Source organism: Schistocerca americana, chromosome X (assembly GCF_021461395.2).
Source record: "Schistocerca americana isolate TAMUIC-IGC-003095 chromosome X, iqSchAmer2.1, whole genome shotgun sequence".
Classification (NCBI taxonomy): domain Eukaryota; kingdom Metazoa; phylum Arthropoda; class Insecta; order Orthoptera; family Acrididae; genus Schistocerca; species Schistocerca americana.
This window is the reverse complement of record NC_060130.1, coordinates 703277376-703291561: the sequence shown is the minus strand read 5'-3', so window position 1 is coordinate 703291561 and position 14186 is coordinate 703277376. Positions and strand designations below refer to the sequence as shown.

Sequence of the window (14186 nt, the reverse complement as noted above, 5' to 3'; positions counted from 1 at the left end):
TAGACCTTGTATTCTCCCACTTCTTTTTTATTTATTTATTTATTTATTTATTGTTCCGTGGGACCACATTTAGGAGAAGTCTCCAATGGTCATGGAACGAGTCAATACATGAAATTATAACACGATTGTAGAAACACATAAAATGAAACAAGTCGTTAGTTTAAATAAAGAAAATCAAGAATGTAACACTGGAATTTGCTTAATTTTTTATCTCTTCCAGGAGCTCCTCGACAGAATAGAAGGAGTGAGCCATGAGGAAACTCTTCAGTTTAGACTTAAAAGAGTTTGGGCTACTGCTAAGATTTTTGAGTTCTTGTGGTAGCTTATTGAAAATGGATGCAGCAGAATACTGCACTCCTTTCTGCACAAGAGTCAAGGAAGTGCATTCCACATGCAGATTTGATTTCTGCCTAGTATTAACTGAGTGAAAGCTGCTAACTCTTGGGAATAAGCTAATATTGCTAACAACAAACGACATTAAAGAAAATACATACTGTGAGGGCAATGTCAAAATTCCCAGACTATTGAATAGGGGTCGACAAGAGGTTTTCGAACTTACACCATACATAGCTCGAACAGCCCGTTTTTGAGCCAAAAATACCCTTTTTGAATCAGAAGAATTACCCCAAAAAATAATACCGTATGACATAAGCGTATGAAAATATGCGAAGTATACTACTTTTCGTGTTGAAATGTCACTTATTTCAGATACTGTTCTAATGGTAAATAAAGCGGCATTTAGTTTCTGAACAAGATCCTGAACATGGGCTTTCCACAACAGCTTACTATCTATCTGTACGCCTAGGAACTTGAACTGTTCCGTCTCGCTTATAACATGCCCATTCTGTCTGATTAAAATGTCAGTTCTTGTTGAATTGTGGGTTAGAAACTGTAAAAACTGAGTCTTACTGTGATTTAGCATCAAATTATTTTCCACAAGCCACGAACTTACTTCATGAACTACATTATTTGATAATGTTTCAATATTACACACAAGATCCTTCACTACCAAGGTGGTGTCATCAGCAAACAGAAATATTTTTGAATCACCTGTAATACTAGAAGGCATATCACCCCTCACCCCTTACCCGAATGTCACTAACAGCTAAAACGCCCAGCCCCATCTTACTTGCAGCCTCTGCCAGCTCTACCTTCTTCCCAGAGTAGCCCCCATTGATATTAATAGCTCCCCATCTCATTACCATTTGTTTGCCAAGTCGTATCTTAGGAGTCCCTGGTTTGTCAGTTAGAGGTGGGACTCCGTCACCTCCAAAGGTCCGAGGCATTCTGCTCTGATTGTTGCCAGCATCATATTTAAAGTACCAGGGAAGCAGGTTACTAGCCTTACTTGCCCCGAGTCCCATTGAGTTTTACCCCTAACGGTGAGGGACTAACCGGTGGATTTGGTAGTCTTTGCCGTATGAGCACAAAGGTGACCACGACTCAGAATATGTCCGAGATGCACAGCCTTATTCCAAAGTAACTGGTATCCCGACTGTCGGGACCACTTACTTGGCCACTCATACGTTGCCCGTGGTTCATGAACTAGGACATGACTACAGGAACCCACACCATGAACCATTTTTTTCATTCCCACGTAATTCTAACAACAGTCTTATAATGGCTGTGTAAATTAACAATATCTAATGAATCATTTATTATTTTCATAACTTTATCCTCAAAAAAGCAGAAATTTTTTTCCCTAAGGAAACACGAGAACCTTTAGTCAAAGCAGTATAGTCATTTTATTTATGTTATTGCAGCTACATTTGTGACACGCATATGGATCACTGCACGGATCAGGATAACATAGATCATAGAAACCTGGGAAACGGTGATTTAATGCGGCGTACAGCACATGTAAAAATGGTTCAAATGGCTCTGAGCACTATGCTACTTAACTTCTGAGGTCATCAGTCGCCTAGAACTTATAACTAATTAAACTTAACTAACCTAAGGACATCACACACATCCATGCCCGAGGCAGGATTCGAACCTGCGACCGTAGCGGACGCTCGTCTCCAGACGTAGCGCCTAGAACCGCACTGCCACTCCGGCCGGCAGCACATGTAATGAACGCCGAAGTTTGGCACGTGTATGGTTCTTCCAATGTGTCTATTGCAAGACATATTTGGTTTAAATTTACGAAGGGTTCTGAGTCCTCACACAATTTCGCTGCTTACCTAGGATATCAAAGCCTATCACCGGATGTTGTTACAGACAACTTATGCTGTACGATTGATTGAATTTTTATGCAGTCTTCTCTAGAAGCTATCTCTCTATTCTGTTTGATGGTGTCCGCACAATTTTGTAATCGTTGTATAAGGTTCTTTACCTGTCTGTAAAAATAAAAGTAGCAAGACTTCAGCAGCGGAGTATATTTTGGGGGAATTACGCTAATGCTGCACGTTGGCAGACCACCTCCGTCTTTAAAACTTTATGTGTGAATGAAGAGCAAAAACATTATCAGCTACGAGATTCGATTCAGAGACTTTGCCCTTTTGAAGTCAAACACTTACTCTCTCGGCCGTGTACTTCTTGAATACTATCGACCATACTAAGTATACGAGCAAGCCAAAAAATTTTCAAACTCGGTTTTGTCGTAAATGGTTGAGAGTTACGTCTTCCTATTTACGTATGTTGAAGTCGTAGTCGTGTCCTACACACCCTGTCAGTATGAATCAAATCGATGAGGGGAATTTCATACGGTCCCCTTGTCAGCTATTAAATAATGTGGGGGAGCGCATTCGAAGTTGAATGAAACCAGCACAAAACAAGTTAAAGGACAATGTTCTTCATAATTAAACACGCGAAGCGGTTATAGATGTCTACCAGTTTTTGAAGAAAGAAGCTGTGCTAGATCAATAGAAACTGAAATCAACGTTGAAGCGAATGGCCTAAGCAACTGGTGTATTTTTTACTCCCGTCCGGTGAGCTGTGGCGGGAAACAGTCAAGGCAGGTGAGTCGCAGAAATTTTCAGCACCTCATAGGAAACGCGCAGAAGATCTTGGAAAACCTGCTTAGACAATTTTAATTAGCATGTCTCTCACATGGTCAATAATTTCTGCGTTACAGATAAAATAGGACGCATTTAAATGAAAAGAAACATCCATAAATATTACAGAGTTTCGTAAATTTGGAAGGAAGTATTACCACATTTCGAAAAATTCTTCACAGTCTAGGATTCAAGTTGAAGGAGACGGCGAGTAACCACAAAGAACTGCAGGGACAAAGTAGTATCAAGAAAAACGAATTGTTTACCTAAAAAGCATCCGGGATACAGACCTGAGTGTCGCCCAGGTGTCTACACGGACGAGCCATATATTCCCAATTGTCTTGCAACATCGTACAGATGTGCTGACAGTTCACTACAGGGTCTGTTCGAACCAGTTTCGAAAGGAAGCAGAATTATTATCATCCATGCTGGTGGGGAGGACCGTTCTGCACCGAAAGTATCCGTGAGATTTAAATCTGACCAGGAAACGTGGGATTATCACGACATAGACTTCTCAAATTATGAAAAGTTGTTCAAGGAAGGATTAACACCTAATCCATTACCTCCTACTGTGCTCATTATAGATAACGCCCCTTACCACAATAAGCAGCTGACTCGTGCTCCGTCAAGGATTAACACCTAATCCATTACCTCCTACTGTCCTCATTATAGATAACGCCCCTTACCACAATAAGCAGCTGACTCGTGCTCCGTCATCAACCTCTACGAGGAGAGAAATGATATTCTGGTTACCAAAAATGGTACTTCCTTTCCACAAGGACATTCTGAGACCCGAGTAACATTCATTGATCAAAATAAACAATCCAGGCCAGTGCACTTATAAAACAGACAATGTTGTAACCAAACTTGGTTATACTCTATTACAACTTCCTCCACATATGCCAGAACTTAATCCTATGGGGATGATATGGTCAAGTGTCAAGAACTGCGTCTCTGAACTTACTATGACAGTCACAATGAGCTCGTTATCAAAACTTGCAGATGAACAAATTGCTTCCATAATAAAAGAAGAATTGGAGAAACGCTGTTAGCACATAAAGAATATTAGAGATCAGTATATTTCAAGCGAATGTTTATTGGACCAAGTTCTGGAGATGACCGTAAATGTTGGGTCTTGTACAGACTTGAATGGTGATAGTCATAGTGACGCAAGCAATATTGACTCCGCAAGCGAAGATGAAAGTAAATCAACCTACACTGAACGTGGAACTGAAACAGACACAGGTACAGAACATGAGGAAACGTAGGTTGTATCATTTTGTGAATATGTTCTTATGTGTAGAAATAGTGTCATTGAATGATTCATAATATTATGTCAAACTACGAACATTATTATCTGCAACGTTCAGTTGTTTCTGTACCTATCAGAAAGATCTATGGCCATATTTTTAACAGTGAAGCTACTGTTTAGGAGCAAACTGTATATTTCACATCGCTGCTCTTTTAAACTAAACCCGCTTACCCCTTTCTATGTATACTCGTACCGCCTCTAACCCCGTTGCTTGTCCTCTACATTACAGTGCTCTTCCCCTCCCTTGCTCCCTTGCATTTCCCTCCTGCGCACACGAGATAGGAGTGTCCTCTGTTTGCATGAACTGCTCTATATCAACACACTCAGGATTTACAAAGGCCTCCGGCATGCTTAAACGATAGCGTAAAATTGGTTAACAAATCAAAATCACAGTAGAAAAATTTAATTATGTAAGCTCAAGCGCAAGTCCAGAACTTAAACTTCAAAATAAAAGTGGCAGTAGATAAATAAAACCCATAGCAAATGGAGTTCCAATACGCGAAATGAAAACTTTTCTCTGTAACCACCTGTATCTATAGGTAATAAAAATTGAACACATGTTACAAGGAATTTTTTTCTGAATTAGGCTACAGGTATCTTACCACCTAGAACCTATATATCTGTACATCGCCGCGTTTTCCTGTCACTGTGTGAAACCTAACCTGAGGAACTACTTGTGAGATTTTGTTATGTTTTTCACTAATAGACTACCTGATTTACGACAAAAGTTTGTGTGTATACTGTATTAACGCTACACCATACAAGTTACCGGCTGTAGACACTTCGTGCTACCCGTGCGAAGCCAGGGCCGGTCTCTAGTATTTAATATTTCTCCTGAAACGCCCTGTATAGAAGACAAGAGATTGGAACCTGTTATCGGTCTAGAAAATAGCCATTAAAGTGTTACCTTCAAATGGTTCAAATGGCTCTGAGCACTATGGGACTTAACATCTGAGGTCATCAGTCACCTAGAACTTAGAACTACTTAAACCTAACTAACCTAAGGACATCACACACATCCATACCCGAGGCAGGATTCGAACCTGCGACCGTAGCAGTCGCGCGGTTCCAGACTGAAGTGCCTAGAACAGCTCGGCAACCGCAGCCGGCAGTTACCTTCGCCGATGCAATTTTACATGTTTCTATCATATCTTTCAGCGGACGCACATCGGTAGCTCCCATCGCCTTCAATTCGGTTCACATCCTATTTTTTAAATAACATATGTATTTCTGATGTAACAAAACAATAAATGAAATATCCGATGTGTCCACGGTGGGAGGTTGGTGTTTATGTAGGATAACCTGAAGCGGATGCTGGAGGTGGTGTAGTGGAGAGATAACAGTATCACAAATAATATTAGTTATGTCTCGTACACTGATGACTACCGGCTCTAAATGGCAGTAATTCCAGAACAAATTGATGACCCTTTTCGCAAAACCCCCTTTATGCATTTTTTAAAAAAATAATTATTTCTTAACACCTATTGTGCAGCTTTCTCTACAAACCTAATCAGCCAGCTTTAGCAAAACTTACTTCATTCCGCAGTTATAGTACAGAGAGTAGAGCCCGTTTTTGGCAAAACACGCCTCGTGTGTATGTAGGGGCCTTTTCAAAACTCGCTTTATGCTACTTGTTTTGCGAAAAACGTTAGAGGTATAGCTATGTTTTCTCGTAATTCGTTTAATGTGTGATAGATTACGGAAAAAGTACTCTTCTGACCGTGTTATGGCACTCCTGCAATAATTGTTTTGCTTGGCTGTAGATGGCAGTGCATATTACTGTGTGCACCAACTAAACTAATAATCGGCGTGGTAGTTGAGGGAGCTCCCATTAGCCACGAGAGGTATTCCGTGGAAGTTAAGTGTAGAAGATTAGACTTGTGTTAAGTACTGAATATGGAAGATGATGGTGAATGTAATATTCCTGTGAGTCGAACACGTGGTAGGCGTAAAAGAACAGAAATGAAGCAAACATCTCCAAAGCAAAATGATATCGACATTCAAAGCAAAATGCAGCGAATGATATTAATTGCCGGCATACTGAAAGAGGTGAGGCAAGCAACCATGAAGGGAAAGACTGTCCTGCAAACAAACTCTCTTACGCTGAAATAATCTACTACATTGTTCAGGAGATAAAAGCAAGCAAGGTGTATTCCTTTTGTCATACATGGATGTCTCAGCACCAGCTAGATATGTTGTAAATCCCACTGAAGCTAAGGTTGTAAATCAGTTTCTATCGAGTATAAGATAAAACTTAGAGATGGATCACAAGTACCAGTTTGTGCTGCTACATTTCAAAAAATAGTAAGTATATAGCGGGATCGCTTAGCCCGGATTGCTCAGCATTATCAAGAACATGAGACTGCACTACAGGAATGAAGAGGTGGCTCAAGAGCAACTCAAGCCGACATCGTTATGACCCAACAAGCGAAAGAACACATTTTTAAATGTAAGTGCAGAGAGTGTCATTACAGCAGAGGAAATGAGTAGGTCATATCTGCCCCCAAACATTATATGTAAATATAATGTGGAAAAATATTTGCAAAGAACAAAGAAAAGCAGGCAATAAAAGCAGTTCTGTGCCAAAACGTAATGCAGTATTTTATAAGAATTTTAATCTCGGCTTTGGTGATCATCACAATGATACTTGTTTAACATGCATGGAACTCGAACTGAAAATAAAGATCGCAAAACCGAAGAATGCCAGGAAGTGTGTGAAACTAACATACGCTGGAAGAAGCCCTTGTAAGAAAAAAACAAATACTCTGAAGACACTGTTAAAGTTGTCTTTGACATGCAACAAAATCAACCTTTGTGAAAGCACTCTGTTGGAGAAGTCTTTTACACACGACAAGTATGGTTCTATAACATGTGGCGATACATAAACAAAAGCAAGATACTGATAACATTTTTCAACACACTTGGCGTGAAACAGAAGCTGGCAGAGGTGCAAATGAAATCGCGTCTGCTCAACAATATGTTGTCCTACATTACTTGGAAGAGAGAGCTAGAGATATTGGTAAGAGAGGATTGAAACTTGAGTTTTTTTCAGACTCGTGGACCAGTCAGAACAATAATCCTAAAATGCGCTGTATGCTGGCACATTTTTGGAACACACTAGAGTACTCTATGAACTTACTCTCTATTTTCCTATTCGCGGACACAGTCTCATGCCACCGGATCGGTAGAGTTGAGAAGGATTATCGGAAGAAAGAAGAATCCGTATCACCTTGTGAATAAAGGAATATTCTAGTGAAGTTTAGAAAGGTGCTGGTGGGGGAAGAAAACTGCTTTTCCTATGACCTCAAACGGATATCTAAAGAAATACTGAAGTCTACTTTGAACTTCGGAATGATTGATGTACGAGCAATAATTGACAGATAAACCAGTGGTAAGATTCAACGTGCTATTAAAACGACGTATTTCTCTGGATCAGGAGTATGTTGTGATGTTTTGAAGAACAACGTTTCTTCGTTCAAAGCCATGAAATGTGCTGCAGTTATTCCCAAGACAAGCTACGTGAATGCAGATAAGGAGAAGGATATAATGAAGTTAATACGTTTTCCTACCATTTCTAAGGATGCAGCAAGTTCCTACAACGACGTCCTGAGGAGTATGAAGTTCATGACAGCTCACTGAGAATTTATGAGGATGAAGGGTCCTCTGAAGTTGTGTAGAAGAGAAAAAAGAAATATTATTTTCAAGCTTTAATGTAGAAAACTGACATTTAATATTCAGGTGTCACTGATCTAGTTTGAGCATAAAGCGAGTTTTGTAAAAGAAAATTGTTTTCATATTCCCAGCAGTTAATAAACTATAAAAAAGTTATATACAAAGGCCATCTTAAAATATATTAAGACCTACAAGAAATCTGCTAGCTATAAAAAAGTTTTCCGTCTCAGCTTGCTTGTTAATTAAATAAATATGTCTTCTGTTAAATTATATAAAGCGAGTTTTGAAAAAACGGTCCTCATTTATAGAATAAAATAGTTGACGGCGTCACTCACGCTCTCTGAAGATGATTTCTTCACAAAATAACTCAGCAATACCACAGCTGTTGTATGAACTAAGTGTGCGCGCCACGCCTACGGGATTGATCTGTGGCGCACAGCCGAGGTGAGAGGTCGTGTCCCAGGTAACAAAGATGGCGCGCCGGGTGAATCTCTCCCTTGCTCGTATGCACAAATCACTGAGATTCAGTTTTCATAATCGTTCATAGCATACCTTTCGAAACATTACGTACGCCTCTCGCTTTCAATGTTTCTCGAATATAAGCAGTATTCGTAAAGAATAAAGCACTATTTATGCATTCCTTTGTCAGTGCAATGTCTCAGTGTACATTGAGGTAGCAGATGCGTTTATATGCAGATACCTCTTGACCTCTTTGCACAGTAGCGTATCACTGAATGCTTAGTAATACGATCTGATTTTCAGCTACTTTTCTTCATCACACGATAAATAACTTACAAGTTCAGATGTCAATCATTGTATCGTGTAAAACAAAGGGCTATTTCGATTATATACAAAACAGGCTAATACGGAACGAAAAACTGCTGAGGCATCAAGTCAATCAATAAGGATGACTGTTCCTATACTTCTCTGAACTCACGCGTGTGTATTCCAGAATTTATAATCGTGTAATTAGTTAATTTTTTGTGGTTTATGACAGCATGTACGAGTGAATGGTTTGGGAAGATTCGTTGCAAACCTTCGCAAAACAAAAGTTTGTTTCAGTGGCGATATTATTCGCAAACTGTATAAATTTTACTTTTCTGTGGAATAACCAAACTTACTTCTTCTATAACAAAAAAGTGAATATTTCAGCTCACAAAAAAATGGTTCAAATGGCTCTGAGCACTATGGGACTCAACTTCTGTGGTCATAAGTCCCCTAGAACTTAGAACTACTTAAACCTAACTAACCTAAGGACAGCACACAACACCCAGCCATCACGAGGTAGAGAAAATCCCTGACCCCGCCGGGAATCGAACCCGGGAACCCGGGCGTGGGAAGCGAGAACGCTACCGCACGACCACGAGATGCGGGCATTTCAGCTCACACACAAAATATGTTTTTAAAAGTAGTACTGAAACACGTATTGATTAAAAATTTCCACTACATTTCAGAACGCAGAGAAGGCCGTCTGTTTATTGAAAAGCTATTTACCAATTTTAAAATGATTGTTGGATTTTTTTACATAAATAATTCTGATGAATATTGTATAATTTTTTCCACTTCTTTCATGTGGGGATGATAAGACCAGAACCTCATTGCGCTTTGCTGATCAGAAGGAAGGGAGAGGACGTAGTAACTGGTGAGATGACGCACACGAAATTGGCCTTATACTCCGGAGGAGCAGTGTTCTGATTCTCAAAACAGTCATTCCATTTTAAATTTTCCATAGCTTTCCCATATCACTTCAGTCGAATACTCTGATGTATCCTTCAAAAAGGCAACATCTGATTCATTTTCTGACCCTTCATACTTCGCCTGTAGTGAAACTTGTGTTTAAAATGATATTACGATGAAATTATCTAAGGAGTTTGGGAAACTATTAATTTATAGTTACAATGCTATCACAGAGAGGCGTTACCCAGTGGCTCATCCATTGGCTTCGCCTATGAGAGGATCTGGAGAAACTACACATTTTTGGTTCCAATGCTTTCGCTGGATGGTTCTTTTGAAAGGGGCGTTACTTATTTCCTTCCGCGTATGATCTTGTTCTTCTTCATTAATGACGTAGAAATCGACGTAGCCTTAAATTTTAATCTTCCTTCATTTTTAACCGTTATCGTCCTTTTCCTTTTCAGAAGTAGTGACAATTTAAGTGAATCAGTTACCGCTGCAGTATCTCTGTTCTCTAATACCTTCTAGTTCCAAGATATCATCGAGACAGCTGTGCATGAGGCGTTTTAATCACACGAATGAAATTCGCCTTACAGCGTTGGTTTATTTCCTTTCGTATTTTCTGTTATTTCTACCGTGAGCGTGCAAACTAACCCAGAGAATTTTTTTTTGAGATAACGTTAATGAGATGTGAAATATGAACAGAGATTCTTTCATATTTATCTCAGATATATATATATATATATATATATATATATATATATATATATATATATACACACCACAAGCCAACCTACAAAACACCCTTTCAAGGAGTGCTGTAAATATTCATGTTTTACAATACTCCTTGTTGTGCCTGGGAGAGGGGGAGGGGGAGAAGGAGTAGCGTCAGATAACATTTGTTTGTGCCGCTGCACACCATACTTCCTTGTGTCTGCTTTGTTCCTTCTGTTCCACAGAGTGGAATGCGTGACAGGGAGGACTTCTTGTTATTCCTTTCGCACACCCAAGCGCGTCACACGGACTCTTATTGGAATTTTCTGTGGCGCGAAAAGAAAGAGAAGATGGATTACATTCAGTGAAGCTGGGCTATACCACACATATTTCTTGTTGGCTAGTTACATGGAAAATTCGTAAGCAAAGTTGGCGTCCGTGTGCTCTGCAGAAAAAAATAATAATAGTAATAATTTCGTGTGGCTCACTAGCCTACTCCAAGTCTTTCAATTGGACGTTACTTCGGTGACTTGCATGTCCGTAACCTACATTAAATACAACTTAGAGCAACAGGAAGATTCACTAGCACATACAGCTTACCAAGATAGCCATAAAACTAAAGATGCGTTGTGTCGAGGAACATGGTTTTTTTCGCAGTGTGATCATTCTGAGTTCCAATCGGTCCTGAAGATAACTGAAATGACTGATTAAACAAAGCTAAAGTGTCTTCAGTGATACGTCTCCTGATGTGAACAACTGCTTCTTGGCCTCATAGTCAAATATGAAAACAACTAAAGGAGCAGTAATAACTATTTTTCCGGATCTGGTTATCTAATAGGAAGACGTTAGCTCATTGTGGAAAGACAGTCAGTATTTACATACAGTTGTGTGTCCCCAGATACTATTAAATAGCCACCTGAAATAGTTGTCGTGTCGTTAGCGAGACGCTTTGTTAGGCGAAACGTGACTCGTCTGTTTGGTGTCAATAACGATTTCCGTACCTGCTGAGCCGTATCATCGGAAAAGAAGAATGTGGTTCAACTGACGAAGTGAATAGTCCGACATTTCTCTTCAGGAAGGTTTGGAATGAATTCTTCGTTCGTGTCCCACAATGATAGAAGCAACAGCTGGATTTGAAATGGCTCTGAGCACTATGGGACTTAATATCTATGGTCATCAGTCTCCTAGAACTTAGAACTACTTAAACCTAACTAACCTAAGGACAGCACACAACACCCAGTCATCACGAGGCAGAGAAAATCCTTGACCCCGCCGGGAATCGAACCCGGGAACCCGGGCGCGGGAAGCGAGAACGCTACCGCACGACCACGAGCTGCGGACGACAGCTGGATTTAAAACACACTTTGAGAAACTGTTGAAATGCTACAGCGATACTCTAAACAAAACGCAGCAGTCGTAACCGAAAAGTAAGAAAGCTATACCCACAGTTAAAATAAAAGAATCTAGGAATACCGAATTTGGCGTAACATTTACAGAAAATCGTTTTTTAAAGAAACAGGTACGTTTAAAAGAGTAGGAGATAGCATTCCTGAGTCTGCCGCAAGCAGGAATAATCAGTCGCTGACAAGAATAACAGGTAAGAAAGCGTGAATTAACGACATTAGTTTCTCATAGCTTTTTGCTGCTCATATGGACAGAATTACGTAAACTGCAGCATTTTCAGGAGGCCGTGAAGTTGGGATTGATGAGGTAGAACCATTGTCTGCGAATGTGGTTCATGGTCGGATGAAGCCGTGTTCAATACCTGAGATACGGCCGCGCGGTCTAGGGCGCGCCTTGTCACGGTCCGTGCGACTCCCCCCCCCCCCCCCTCCCTCCGCGTAAGAGGTTCGAGTCCTCCCTCGGGTATGATGTGTGTGTGTCGTCCATAGCGTACGTTAGTTTAAGTTAGATTAAGTAGTGTGGAACCTTACCACAAATTTCTAAAATTTTTACCTGAGATACAAAGAGAAAGCTCATCGCATAGGAGGCTCAAGGGATGAGAGGACTGACCTTGAATGAAGTAGGGGGGTTAGTCATCTTTACACACCAGAAATTTCTTGCAGTGCAAGAGGAGGAGAGAAAACTGTAGCTGTAGATGTTACGTCTACGAAAGGAAAAACTAATGCGGAAGCAAGAACGTAGGCTTAGAGAGACTAGGGATGATCGCACTATGTTTTTCTGTAACTGTTTGCATTTTTCAAATTTTTGTTATGGAAATAACTATTATTTATATAAGTACAGTTAACAACAAACGATCTGTTCATCAGCGACGAGTCAACTAGCAGACTTACAACTGCCAGTCTACAGTGGCCGAGCGGTGCTAAATGCTACGGGAGTCGCGGATTATACTCTAGCAAAGGGCAGGTCTTCATAATTTTGAGTTTTACAGTCGTTTCTTCATTGTGCAGTAAGCACCATTACCAAGCCTCCTATGACTTATGACTTATTACTCATCTGTGCCTAGACACCAACTCAGCTGGCTTAAGAAACTGAGAGCCGTGTCACACTTCCACGAGTCGCCGTTTGTTTTACTAATCCCAAACAAAAGTCGTGTTTGAGTCAGAGGAAGGGATGACTCCTTGCTGAAGACGTATGGCACTTCATACATAACTATTTCTTAATAAGGAACTGGTCTGAGGCTCAGAAAATGTGTTTCAGACCGCGTCTCATTTTTATTGATACTAATATTGTTTGTCGGTACTGACCGTCATGTTGTGAGTATGATTTATGACTTTTGTGCATGAGGCGGAGAAATATCTTACTTACTGCATTAATGCAGGATGGTCCAAATGTCTGCTGTTGTAGTATTTCTAACGTGACTACGTTGTAGTTGTTACACTCTGCATCCGTAAATTTGTTCAAGATTAGTCTTTGACAACTAAAATCATGTTACACAATGCAGGAAGTTGTCATGTCACCCAGTTCTGGACATTACGATTATATGCTATCATACCCATAAGTAAGCCACGGACTTCATTCGGTAATAGGTGCTCCATAACTTAGCAAATAACGAGAGAAGAACCCATGCATGAAACTATACAAATACCAAATTGCTACCTATGACGTTTTCGAGCTTCCTTCGTTCGCCTGAAAAGCACTCTGTATCTGATCAGAACACATCTGGGTGAAATAGATGAATGCAACTGTAAAATGTTATACGCATCAGGAGATAGCATTTCTTAGCCAGTAACTTTAAGTTGTGAATTATTCTAGGTACATCGTCACAACTCCTCTCTTGTTTGTATGTAATATACAACCCTCTCTGCATCATCTAACAAAACTGAGGGGGAATTTACCGTGAATTCGTACGTGTGTGTGTGTGTGTGTGTGTGTGTGTGTGTGTGATTAGTAGATTACTGTTTAACGTCCCGTCGACAACGAGGTCATTAGAGACGGAGCACGAGCTCGGATTAGGGAAGGATGGGGAAGGAAATCGGCCGTGCCCTTTCAAAGGAACCATCCCGGCATTAGCCTGAAGTGATCGGGATTGAACCGTCGTCCTCCCGAATGCGAGTCCAGTGTGCTAACCACTGCGCCACCCCGCTCGGTGTGTGTGTGTGTGTGTGTGTGTGTGTGTGTGTGTGTGTACCCACGTGTGTACGTGGGCACTTACTGTGCGAGTTTATTTACTTTGAGTTTATTGGAGAAGATAGCAAAGAACGAACCACAAAATTATAGTTCTGCCCAAAATTAAATTAACACATAACTAATTCGAAGCCAGACAAAGGAAAATGAATTTATTGAACGGAATATATAGACCTCCCATAAGCAACTGAAAAGGAAGGAAATAGCTCTGTGCGTCAGCGTTGAGAAGA

At 40.4% G+C, this 14186-nt stretch overlaps 1 protein-coding gene across 1 annotated transcript in view; it reads right to left on the bottom strand.

Moving 5' to 3' along the window:
* LOC124556824 overlaps positions 1-8408 on the bottom strand; it is a 329242-nt gene extending 320834 nt beyond the window's left edge. Inside the window, exon 1 of the mRNA XM_047130838.1 lies at positions 8316-8408. The gene's annotated coding sequence lies outside the window, so the exon portion shown is untranslated. The remainder of the gene's footprint in view (positions 1-8315) is intronic.
* Positions 8409-14186: the final 5778 nt, after the last annotated feature.